This window comes from Lytechinus pictus, chromosome 7 (genome assembly GCF_037042905.1).
Source record: "Lytechinus pictus isolate F3 Inbred chromosome 7, Lp3.0, whole genome shotgun sequence".
NCBI classification, from domain to species: domain Eukaryota; kingdom Metazoa; phylum Echinodermata; class Echinoidea; order Temnopleuroida; family Toxopneustidae; genus Lytechinus; species Lytechinus pictus.
In genome coordinates, this window is record NC_087251.1 from 14,445,455 (window position 1) to 14,458,596 (window position 13,142).

Sequence of the window (13,142 nt, forward strand, 5' to 3'; positions counted from 1 at the left end):
AGAATCTCTCAAGTTTGGTGTGATATTGGGTTACAATGAATTTCTTGTGTTTTGTAACTGTCAAGAGCCGAAAAGTTATTGATAAGATCTGTCTCAACTATGGCGATCTATCAAAGTCATAATTCTTCAATCTTTCGGAAACGTACAGAATGTCCTTTCAGGGCACAAAGGGGAGCAACAAGACAATGATGAATGCAGTTATACATTCATTCTGTTAAGAAAAATGCTTTGAATGAATATATATATATATATGCATTCTAGATGTTGGTTACTCTGGGCAGAATATGATATCTAAAATTAAATAGAGCTAAATGCTGAAAATGTCATCAAAAACAACATTGGAATCTTAACAAAGATTAAGTTTTTTAAATTAAAAGGCTAATGAACTTTGACCATTATAATATCAATACTGAAAACTTAACCAAGGTTGTTTTTTAAACGTTATAACTTTGAAAGCAAAAAGATTTGGACATAAGGGCTATAAATAAAAGTGTCACTACTGATCAGTATGTTAACATATAATATACAGATCATGTGTGCACGAGTTTTAGGTCACATAATCACGGTCAAAGGTAATTTTAGCGTCAATTAACTTTGGTGATTTATAGTGTTTTATCATATGAATGGCGTTTTGGGTGAATTATCTTATTTTTCAAAATCAGAGATCCTTCTGCTGTATCGCTTAATGCAGGCGAGCGCCAGAGGCGTTCGTCTTGTTTCTCAGGCCGATAAATACAGGTACATGAAATTTCCTAAAAGCTCAGCTAATGCTTTTATGATCTATTAAGTCCTGAAATGCCTACCTATGAACCGATGTTGTATAACAACACTTATTCTAGATCTACTAACACCAACCAAACGAAAACAGCTTTTAAATCTTCGACCAACAAATAAGTGGGGGGGGGGGGGCTCTGATGATCCTCCCCCTTCCAAATTAGACACTGTTGGATCTGTCCATGTAAATGGCGCAATATTTGCATTGATAACGGCCCCAACAAAATTAATGCTTTATAGTAATGATACTTATATAAATAATAAAAGAAATAAAATGAGAGCAATATAATGATATGAGTGTGAAGGACATCCATTAAAGAATACTATTGGCGATTGGTTTTTATTTTGTGCCCCCCCCCCCCCATTTTTTGCTCATGAGAGTTCATAGTTGGGAATGCATAATTGAACCGTAATCAATTACATGATGTATATATGGGAAGCGATGGTTCTGTAGGAATGATCAATGGGGAAGGGGCGAAGGGCCCTACCTTTTTAATCAAATAATTTGCTGACACTTCCCTCCCTCCGCGATCATCAAGCATGGCTGGCGGTGTCACTGCAGAATATGAATGAGATATGGAGCTCTTATTTTTAGCTGGATCATGCTTAACAAGTTGAAAATAATTCTGCTAATTCTAGGAAATAACCTTTTAAAAAATCCCCGACTGATAAACATTATTGAAGAAACTTGAAAGCGAGGGAGCCGAGCAACCGAGCTTGTTATGGGGCAGTCCAAAGGCTTCAGTCTTTGAACTTTGGTTGTTTAGCTGTATTATATACGTTGGCTCCACTCCACAAATTGGTGAATGTATGTGATAGTGAAATGTCAGATATTGTTAAATTAATCCCAAGAAGCGACGGTTATTCCAGGAAGTTGGAAGTAGTAGTCATGGGGGTACTTTTGCATCTTCTAAAGTGAAATTGGAGGTTCCGCGCACACTTTAAGGTGCATTTTGTGAGTTTTCAAAATTTCTAGTAGGTGCGCACTGCCCCACTCGCGTTGCATGACACTACAAATTGGTAGCAATTACGCAGGGTCGTAGCTAGAGGGGGGGGGGGGGTGACACCCCCAACATTCATGGCAGTTTGCAAATTCATTTACCAGTTGGCAAAATGGAGGATAGAGGAGAAAAAGAAAGAAAGAATGAAGAAAGAAAGAACGGAAGGAAGGAAGGAAAGAAAGAAAGAATGGAAGGAAGGAAAGAAAGAAAGAGCCTGATAGAGGTACTACATGTACATTCGAAGTAGATAGAGAAAAGATAACCAGTTTGCAAGTCCATGTAGGCAGGCTTAGGTTCCTACCAATCGGCAAAATACAAAGAACAAAAAAAAAGATGGAGCTATAAAATACAAAGTAAGCAAAAAAAACTTGAGTTTCAAATTATACCAGTTATTGACGATTTGACCTACACAATACATGTAATTTTTCAAAATAAGGAGAGGCAGGACTAGGTAAAGAATATGGGGTGGGGTGAATTTCCAAAGTTGAAATTAAATAATTAAAGCCATTATAGTTGGCAAATTATGGAGTGGGCATATAAAGTGGCAAAACACTGTAGGCTCTACCAGTCGGTAAAGTGCTGTACAATTACTGCCCAGTTGGCAAAATTCAGATCTGAAAAGAACAGAACACAACTTATGTTAAGCCATATACAGTTGGCAAATTCATGATGCCAATTAATTCATCAAGTTTGCAGTTGGCAAAAAACACAAAAAAATGTCATAAGTTAGTAAGACTACATATTATATATTTCATATTACATAAGATTTTTTTCATAACTTTAATGAAACATATTGCTTAGGGCCTATGTGTTCATCACTTGTGCTCGCATATTGTCTGTTAACTTTAATGAGAGAAATAATCCTATTCAAAGGGAATAAATCGCATTAAAACATTCCGTTTTTAAGTCAATTGAATTGCTCGCACTTCGAGCTTTTATCATTTTATGTAGTAACATCTTTTTCACAACTACTTAAAGTGATTGCCCCCTTTTAAGGTCTAGTGAATATAAAACATTTCCAACCCGTGCTTACGTTCGTATGTTAAGGTCTTAAAGAGGACCTGAGCTTAACGCGTAACTCGCTCCCTAGGTTATTGAAAATGTGTCCAGTGTGTGCGCGCAGTGCCTCTGTGTTTGCATCTGTGTTGTTTGGAATGGGATGCACGCACAGGATCCTCTACATGCACAAGCACACGATTGCCTTCGACATGTAAGATTTGCTCTTCATCATATGCTGCACTTTTTTACCAAGTTACTATATGTCCTAAATTTCTTTTTATTTGTATTTTTAGAATGGACTTCAAACCAAAAAGGAAAAACTTATAAAGTGGTTTGTGCGTGGATATTTTACAAATTAGAATAACATGGATTGAAAAGGGAAAGGCGGGGGCAATGCTTAACATATTTTCATTTGGAGGGGGGGGGGGGGGGGCAAGACATAAGGGAACGTATATTCATCTGGTTATTATATGTCTTGAATTTCTTTTATTTTTATTTTTAGAATGGACTACATACGAAAAAAAGGAGAAAAAAACTTAACCAGAAGCCTATAGAGTGTTTCGTGCGTGAACATTTTACAAATTAGAATAACATGGATTCAAAAAGTAAAAGCTGGGGCGGCGCTTAACATATTTTTATTTGGAGGAGGGGGGGGGGGGGGTAGGCAAAGACAATAGGGTACTTATATTACCAGGTTATAATATGTCTTAAATCTCTTTTTTTAATAAGTATTTATAGAATGGACTACAAACCAAAAAAAGGAAGAAAAACTTAAGCAGAATTAATAGAGTGTATTGTGCGTGAATATTTAAAAAAATTAGAATAACATGGATTTAAAAAGTAAATCTGGGCCGGCACTTAACATATTTTCATTTGGAGAGGGGGAGGCAATAATAAGGGTACATAGTTGGTTGTTTTTGTAGTAATTTGTAAGTTGAGGAAAGCCTTTTTGAACTGATTGCTGAGATATATATAGGCTCTTTTTTTCCGCGAGAGAGTAGCGTTTTGGGAAAAATTCAAATCTGAAGTGTCAAAACTCGCTTCATGGTGCTATTCACTGTTGAGATAAAAGGGCATTAATTCTAATTATTGAGGTCAAATCACGACCTCAAATATTCGGATATCTTGTAATAAGACATGGAAATGAAACATTTCGAGTATTTTTTTAAATATTAAAAAAGATGTGTACCTAACTAAGGAATTAATGCCAGCTGTAGGTTCGAGCTGATTTTGTTTCTATATAGGACCTTCTGACCTGAAAAGGAACCTGATATGGTCTGCATTTAGTGACTTATGAATATGATAGGGCTACATATCTCGCCAATGAAATAATGCGAGCCCGAGGCTCGAGTTGAAAGTTTGTGATATCCCACCCCTGAAAACTGAAAATTTTAACATTTAACCTTTTAACATTTTTTTAACCAGAAATATATATAATGAACATTTGTTAAAAAATTAATTGATGCCAGCGCGAAACGCGAGGAAAAATTTGTTATTATTTCAAACTTAGATACTGGACATTCTTAACATTTTGAAAACCATAAACATGATAAGGTATACCTTACTCACTAATAATTAATAGAGCGGGAAGCACGTGCCAAAATCAAGTGATTTTCTAACCAAAAATGTATAATTTATTTCTAAAAAAGTATATATTCGTTAGAAAAAGACATATTTAATTTTGGAATACATCGTATTTTGGAAAATCATTAGTTTCCTGCGGCTATTATTATTATTTTTTGTGGGGGGGGGGGTAGGGGCAAGGGGGCACTTGGGGGGTCATGTGTCCCCTGCTCCAAGTACGCGCCTCCCCTGTGATATAGTGATTTCTCAATGTGTGACTAAATGATCAACACAGAACACTGAATTACCACTTAAAATATGAATTGGGCAATAGATTATTTCTGGATTTCATTAGCTAATAGCTTAAAGGTTCCCCCAAAGCTTGCTTAGTTTAAACCATAGGTGAAAAGCATATCGCTTTCCAAATACATAAAACTCAACAGTGATTGACTTGAAGAATTATTATCTTTCTGTCTCTCCCTCTCTTTTTTTTAAAATCTTGCATCAGCTTTTTCATTTAAATTATTTTTGCACTTTTATATAATATTTATTTGTGCCTCTCATTTGTATTTACATTATTATGTAACATTGTGTAATTGTTCAATATATGCAGTTATTCTAAGCAGTGTTGGGCTAATTATATATTGTGATTTTACAAAAAAATATAGTTATAGGCCTATTATTCGTATTTTCGGGATCTAGGGACCTTCTCCGACTTATTGGACTTAGTTATCGAATACTTAGTTAATTTTCTATACACGTTAACTTTTTGGAATTGACATTTTATTCCAATTATTCTTTGTTTATCATGTATGTATGTATGTATGTATGAATGTATGTATGTATGTATGTATGTATGTATGTATGTATGCATGCATGCATGCATGCATGTATGTATGTATGTATGTATGTGTGTATGTAATATTGTGAATTATAATTCATCCAGTCACGGCAAAGTGTCAGATCAAGTTGTGGGCGGACTTGCTCCAGGGGCGGATTAGCCCCGCTCTCCCATACCTGATTTGTTCGATGTATTCTATTCATCAGTCACTAAATGCTTGCGCTTCGCGCTTGCGTAAATTCTTTAGTTAGTTAATTAGATTAGACATATTTTTTCAATAACAAATACTGGTCGTAATGTATTTTATTTTCTCTTATTACATAAAATATACAGAAGTTTGAGATGGTGATTCGCGCTTCTAACATCTCGCAAAAGTGAATTTTTGACATTAATATCACCAAAATTCACCAATAATCGAATTCATTTTTTTCATTTTTTTAATTTTTTTCGGTAAACGTTTGCTCGCAGATGAAATAAAGCATACATGTATGTGTAATCAATCACAGATCCCTTCAAAAAGGCTTTGCTCAAATTTAGTACCACAAAACTCACAACTACTTCACTGTAAATATTCGTTTGCACCAAATGCCCATTTTGACATATAAGTTCCCTTCTTTGCCCCCCCCCCCCCCCTCAACGAAAATATGTTCCACTGCCCTGATACTTATTATCATAGGTTTTTCCGTTCAAATCATTTAGGAGTCACTTAAATTTATTAAAGCGCATTTAAATTCACGCGTTGTCGGTCATTGATAGTTTTTAATCAGACAATGGGATTCATTTGAAGGCACTAGAATTCATTTATAATCATTTCAATAATATGTTCATGACTATCTCAAATTTGTCTATTTCAGTGTTTGTCACATGCTTTTGTTTTCGCTCTAAGACAAAGAGGTTCGCAAATGGTATTAAAAGTTATTGATCGTGCTTTTAAATTCAAAATGTTGAAAAAGGAAATTAAGAAAATGCGCATTCAATTTAATCAAGAATGACCGATGTGATTGTTTTGATTGTTTGAGCAACCAGTCTCATTTAAAAAAAAAAATTACAAATCAATAATGTAATTCGTTTGTTTTGTTTGTATGTATGTAATGTCTAAATGTATAAACATATTCATGATAAATTATATTGTTTATACATTGGAGCTAAATTAGATATTTGTTTTTAACCAAAATTTCTTCTACAATTCCCATAGTTCTCACCATAAAAACATTTTTTGGCATCTTATGCATGGGTTTTTACGTTTCGTTTACAAAGGTTTTAAGAGCAATACTATTATATATTTTTTTATTTCAACCGACAATCATGACAATGTTGATTATGTGAGCATTTTCATTGATGCTTACTTTCTTCTTTTCAATGTTCATATGTCACAAGGGTACACCAATGATTTTCCAATGGGGGGGGGGCAATTTGTAAGGAAAAAATGACAAGCCCCCCCCCCCCAAAAAAAAAAAAGTGGGGCCTAATCGCCCACGCAAGACACATTGCAGTAAAAAAACAAGAAAATTGTGCCTCTCGAAAGTAGATCCGCCGCTGCTGTCCCTTTCAAAAATATTTACAACTTCATTAAGTTTCATGGGTGATCATCTGTATGTCAATCATGGCGTATTCGGAAGGGGTGTCTCCATCAACCCTTGTTATTATTTTAGAAAAAATATTCCAGTTCATTCCATCACATTATTTCAAATATTACTAACAGGAAAAGTTGGTATGCACATGAAATGCAATTGCCGAATAATCACCATGATTTCAAATTCGTTGATTCTCAACATATAAAAATCGTAATAAAATATTTGAATCTGAAATTGAGCGGGAAAATCTCTATTATCAGCCTCAACTTTCATGGGGTGCACCCCTTTCCCCTGTGTACTGCACTTGTACTAATTGGTACCTAGTGCACATATAAAAAAGAAATGACTCATTGAACCATTTCCTTTATCAAGCTCTTTCTCTTTCTTATTCCCCCCCCCCCTGGTTTTGAACTTTTGAGAATAGAGCCAGAGTCTCTTTCGTTACGCCAGTGGGTTGAATCATTAATTAACTGATTATTTTTTCATAATAGTAAACAGAGTAGGATTATACGTTGTAAACGTGGGTATTTATTGCCATGTCAGAGGTGAAAGTTAGCATTTGAATTAAATACTAGAAAAAACAAATTCTTATTAAGGGGAAACTATTTGGGAAAACTTGTTTATTTGTAAAAAAAGAAAAACCTAGGCCATCTTGACGATACTTTACTCTGAGCCACGATTTACATGAAATGGCTTAGGTTTGATTTTTTTATTAATCATTGGCAAGCTTGGGAAAAGTGTGGAGAAACAAGTATTAAATGAAAAATGAAATTTAAACCCACTTTAAATGATAAAAACTTAGTGAAAAGATTTTGTTGAGATTCAGTAATGACCTCAAATTCAGTTGGCACAAAAAGAGTAGTAAAAGGTTTTGCTTACTAAGTGTTGAAATGTCAACTTTGGTGGCAAAAGTGTTACAAAATGCTTGAAAAAAAATCCGTTTTATTTCAGTTGACTAAAAGTGCAAGGGAAATGTAATAGAAATATTTCGCAGGGCAAGTTTGATATCCGCCCTTTCCCATGTTTCCGTTTTACACATGAAAATGATCATTTCTGCGAGCTTTACAGAAATGGAGAGTGCTCACTCTATTGTAACATTCTGTCAAAACTTTTACTTTCATTGGAGAGAGAGACCCAAACCCAAGATTGTATGTGAAAATATTATCCACATGTATATATTTTTTAATTTCCACACTTTTTTCAAAGTGTAAACTTCTTTTGATACGTGATTTAGTGGTTCCGACTCTTGCCTTTGAAACAGAGGGTCGTGGGTTCGAATCGTAATCATGGCGTGTTTCCTTCAGCAAGAAATTTATCCACACTGTGCTGCACTCGACCCAGGTGAGGTGAATGGATACCCGGTAGGAGTAATTCCTTGCATGCACTGAGCGCCGGTGATGGTAGCTGGAGCTAAAGCCATGCAGGGTAATAAAAGCAGCGCTTTGTATCCTCTGGCAAAAAGCGCTTTATAATCCAGCTATTATAAATCCAGGCTGTCATCATTTTCAAGCTTTACGCTCACGATGGCGGTCCCCTTGCACTCTTTTAAAGAGTTATTTTCTTTTGATTGAATATTGCTTCTTGTTGATATTTATTTTTCATTGCTTTATTATGACTATTGCTTTATTACTTTGTAAAACTTAAATGTATCACCTTGATGTTATGTTGCATATATTATCTTGAATGCATAAATAATCAAATCAAATCAAATCAAATTATTATCATTATTATTATTATTATATAAACAGATAGTTTTTGTTCAGAACTTGGATAGGAAAAGAAAAGGCAGACCGGCCCGACTATTCTCGAACTCGCATCTAGCCCTATATGCCATTCAAAGAGTGATGACATTGATGATATCGATGGCCATTGTCATTTTCATAACTAATAAAAATGATTAAAAAAGAAAACCGCCTCGCCTCTGGATAGTTATCCGTAAAATTAGTGCATGGGGTGGTAAACGAGAATGTTCCATATCCCGTAAAACCACAACTTTGTTAAACCAATTAATTTCCCCTTTATTCTAAATTTATTTGGAATATAATAATATTTTCATTGTCCACGTACTCAGTAAAAATAATACTTTCATAAGTTATGATTAATCCTTTGCAGTGAATTGTAACTATGTTTAATCTCCCAAAATTTGTTTTTTTTAAATACTTTATTAACGAGACTTTTGTATTTCATTTTTACACAAAATTCCTGCCGTGGGAGAGGTCATCATAGGTAGATCGAGGGGGCGAATCAGCGGCCCGCCCCTTATTGGCGGCGCAAAATAGGAAGGTGGAGGAGATAAGAAGAAAGATATGACGAGGAAGAAAATTAAATGATAGAAGGGGGAAAGATATTGGGGAAAAGAAAACTTTTAGGTCATAGTATAAAAATAAAAACAGTCGGGCGCGACACAGCCATCTCTTTATTTCAAAACGTGGTTATTTGTTATCACTTTATAGATCGAAATATATAAAATCAAACAATTATTTAGGAAGATATTCATCTTTATTTCATAATTAGTTGGTTAAAATCTTTAAAAAAATACTCGCTCGCATTGCTTATTGAGGTAGGCTGCTTGTTCTTTGTTTCCAAGGTGTTTCAAAGATCTATTTTTCAGATCTGAATAAAAAAAATCATTTCGGGCTTGCGCTCGCATCAGTAATATGTTTGAGTCAGAATGTATGTAAATAATTCAAATTTTTATACCGGAAATTGCATATATTCAGCTTACACTTCGCGTTCGAATCTATTATTGTTTAGTAAAATTCCTATCGTATTCATGATTTGAAAAAGTGTTAGGTTGAAAATACAAAATTTCAGCTCGCGCTTCGCGCCCACATTGTTCAGATTCCTATCTAGTGCATATTTTTTTTAAGTAAGAATGTCTAGTATTTAGGTTGGAAACTCAAAAACTATCACCCCTTGCCTTGCGCTCGCATTTTATTGTTTAGATTCCTATCCTGTTCATATTTTTTTAAGTACTAAGAAAAAATAAAAAAACTTTCATCTCGCACTTCGCGCTCGCATTAATTGATTAGATTCCTATCATGTTCGTATTCTTTTTGAGGTGCTATGAATGTCCATTTATAGGTTGCAAAATTAAAAATTTTCAGCTCGCGCGCGCATCTATTATTTATTTAAATTCCTATCCTATTCATGATATGAAAAAGTGTTACGACGTCCAGTTTTTAGTTTGGAAAATCAAAAACCTTCAGCCCGCTGGCGCTAGGGCTAGCATTATTTTATCAAATTCCTATCCTACAATGATTTTTATAAAACTGTTAAGAATGTCCTGTCTTGGATAAATCAAAACTTTCAGCTCGCATCTATTATTTATTTGAATTCCTATTCTATTTTTGATTATAGAAAGTGTTACGAATGTCTTTTTTATAGGATGGAAAATCCAAAATTTCATTTCGCGCTCTGCGCTCGTATTATTTATGGAGGCCTTTCATCTTTAGTTAGGAATACCTCCCCTCTTATAAATATGTATTTATTTATGTATATATAATAAATACAAATTCACAATGTTGCCTGGAGGTTAATCCAATTTAATTGCCACACTGAGTTTCATGCAACCTACGCGAGGCGCGATCTTCAGGTAACCGATACAACTTTTCAGTGGTATTAAAGTTTTACCAGCTGCCTTTTGATTTTTCCATTTGTATTTCATTTTTAAATTGACTGCATGAGGTCAGCGCACTTGCCGAACGCCAAAGAACGTGAATTTTTGATATGTCAAAATTACCAATAAACAGTGGCGTAACAGAGGTCGGTGGCCAAGGGGGGGGGGGGGCAAGAGCCAAAAATTTCCCTGTCATATCATGGTTTGAACAGGCTCTTTTTATGATTGTGCCCCTAGCATTAGGGCGAAGCTCAATGCGTGCTATATACCCTCCCCACCAAAAAAAAAGAGGGGACATAGCATGGTGCGCGCAGCAAAGAGTTGCTTAATATATATCCCGATCGAGCGAAGCGTGCGAGAAAAAATGAGCTTTTCGTGAGAATCTATTTTTTAGATTGATTTTGACATGGTATACAGAAAATAACATTATCTTACATCTTCCTTTCCTGTTCTTTCATCTTTTCTTTTATGTTCACGGTTGTAGAATTTTTTTGGGGCCAGTGCTATATGCGGATTGGGGGAGGGGGGCAATGGCGGCCCCAAACTTTTTAATCTCGGGGGAGGCAAAAGAACATTTGGGGGACGGGTCAACACACAAATATATTGCCTATTTCTCAAAATCGAGCAAGAAGCGCGAGCTATTTATTTCAATGTAGACCCTACTGACTTGAAAAGGGACCTGTTAATTAGGACTAGATGTTTGCATTGTGTCCTCAACATGATATCTCACCAAGTAAATTATGCGAACGCGAAGCGCTTGCTGTAAATTTTTAACATCCTGACGTGATAACTGGATGTTTATAAGCAATTTTTAAATGATGAACCGGATGGCTAATTAAACATTTGATGCGAGCGCGTAGCGCGAACCGAAATCCTTTATGTATGAAAATTATGAATAGGCACAGATGCGTATTTCGCTAAAACGAATAATAAAAACTTTAATCGCGAGAAGCATATTATTGACTTGAACAATGGATTTTTAAGCCCCATTTGAACAGATAATTTACTTAGATCAGTCAACAGCTACTGCGAGCGTGTATAGCGCGGGCGACATTTTTAGTTTTATATAATGACCTGAAAATTTTATGTTAGTGACCAAAATTATTGAGAGCTAACAGTGAATGGATGAGAAATTTTTCAAAATTTAAGGAACGAAAAAGCTCTTTTGGAGCACTTGGCAGCTTTAGTAGGCCTCCTCCTCCGTGCCGCCACCGGTCTGGGGCGGAGCCCCCGGAACGTCGTGATATTTTTAAACATTGCAGATGGCCACTGTTTTATCAAATTGCGGGAACATACACGACACCTATAACTTCAACGCAGTTGCGGATAATAAACTAAATATTTAGAGGCAGCATGTAGCTGCAAATGTGAAAACAATTTATAAAAGTCGCCAGCGAGCGAAGCAAGCCAGAACATATTGGCCTATAAAACTGTTTTTTGTAATTGAATTCTACTTATGTGATAGTAGCTTTGGAAATGTAGCCAAAGTAAACAGGCTTTTTACTGCAAATTTAGCCCGCGCAAAGCTTCACCTAGGTTAGGACATAATATTGGGGGATATGACTAGCCCTTGGCTAACCCTACTTTGGCTAAAGAAATTTCCCGGCATTTTTTGTCCTGATTGTGACCATTATTGCATAAAATTTAGCAAGCTTATAATAGACGCCATTCACCTTTCTTCCCTTTATAATAGACGCCAACCACTTCTCTTCCCATTCTTTATATTTTACAATACATCTTACCCGGTCGTGTTACTACGTTCTCTTATTTTTCTCGTCCCTTTTCTCTATACAGTGCGTATCAAAAAAGTTTACACTTAGAAAAAAATCCTGTAAAATTATGCAATTGTAATATCCTGAAGATTTTTCCACATTTTGACATTGCTACAGATCCATTTAAACAAATGACGATATATCTGTCGAGAAATACATCCGCTTGAGTGAGCACCACTTAGTTTGGAAAAGTTAGTGAAAATGATTTGCTCAGAACTTTGAAATAGTTATGCGAATAAAAGTAGACCTTATTCATGAAAAACACGTGTAATTTAGCTAGTAAAATTGGTGTGACGATATCTTTAATTTTTTAAACTTGTTTTATTGCCCCAAACACTTCGAAGAGTGCATTGCGCCCCCTCCCCACTCCCCCACACACCGAGGCCATCTTGACGATATAAGCTTTACAATGAGCTGTAAAGGCTTAGGCAGGTTAGGCTTGATTTACATTTTTTTAATCATTGTCAAGCTTGGGAAAGGTGTGGAGAAAGAAGTATCAAATAAGAAATGAAATGTAAACCTACTTTAAATAATTAAAACTTAGTGAAATAATGCTGGAGAAGTCTGATATAATTTTTGTTCAAATTCAGTTATGTCTTCTGATCCAGCTGGTACAAAAAGGGTAAAGGTTGTGTTTACCAATTGTTGAAATTTTCATTTTTGGTGGCAAAATTGTTACAAAAATGCTTGAATGTATCCGTTTTATTTCAATTGACTAAAAGTACAAGGCAAATGTATGAGAAATTTTGTGCAGGGTAAGTTTGATTTCGCCCTTTCCTCATGACACGGCGTGAAAACAAGCATTCCTGCGCAAACAGATGTCTGCGAGCTTTATAAAAATGGAGTGCTCACTCAAGTGCAACTTTTTGTCAAAACTTTTACTTTCATATGATAGATGAGACCCAAACCCAAGATTATATGTGAAAAAATACCCTTATGTTGTATATATTTAAATTCCTAGGGCTTTTTAAAAGTGTTAACTTTTTTTGATACGCACTG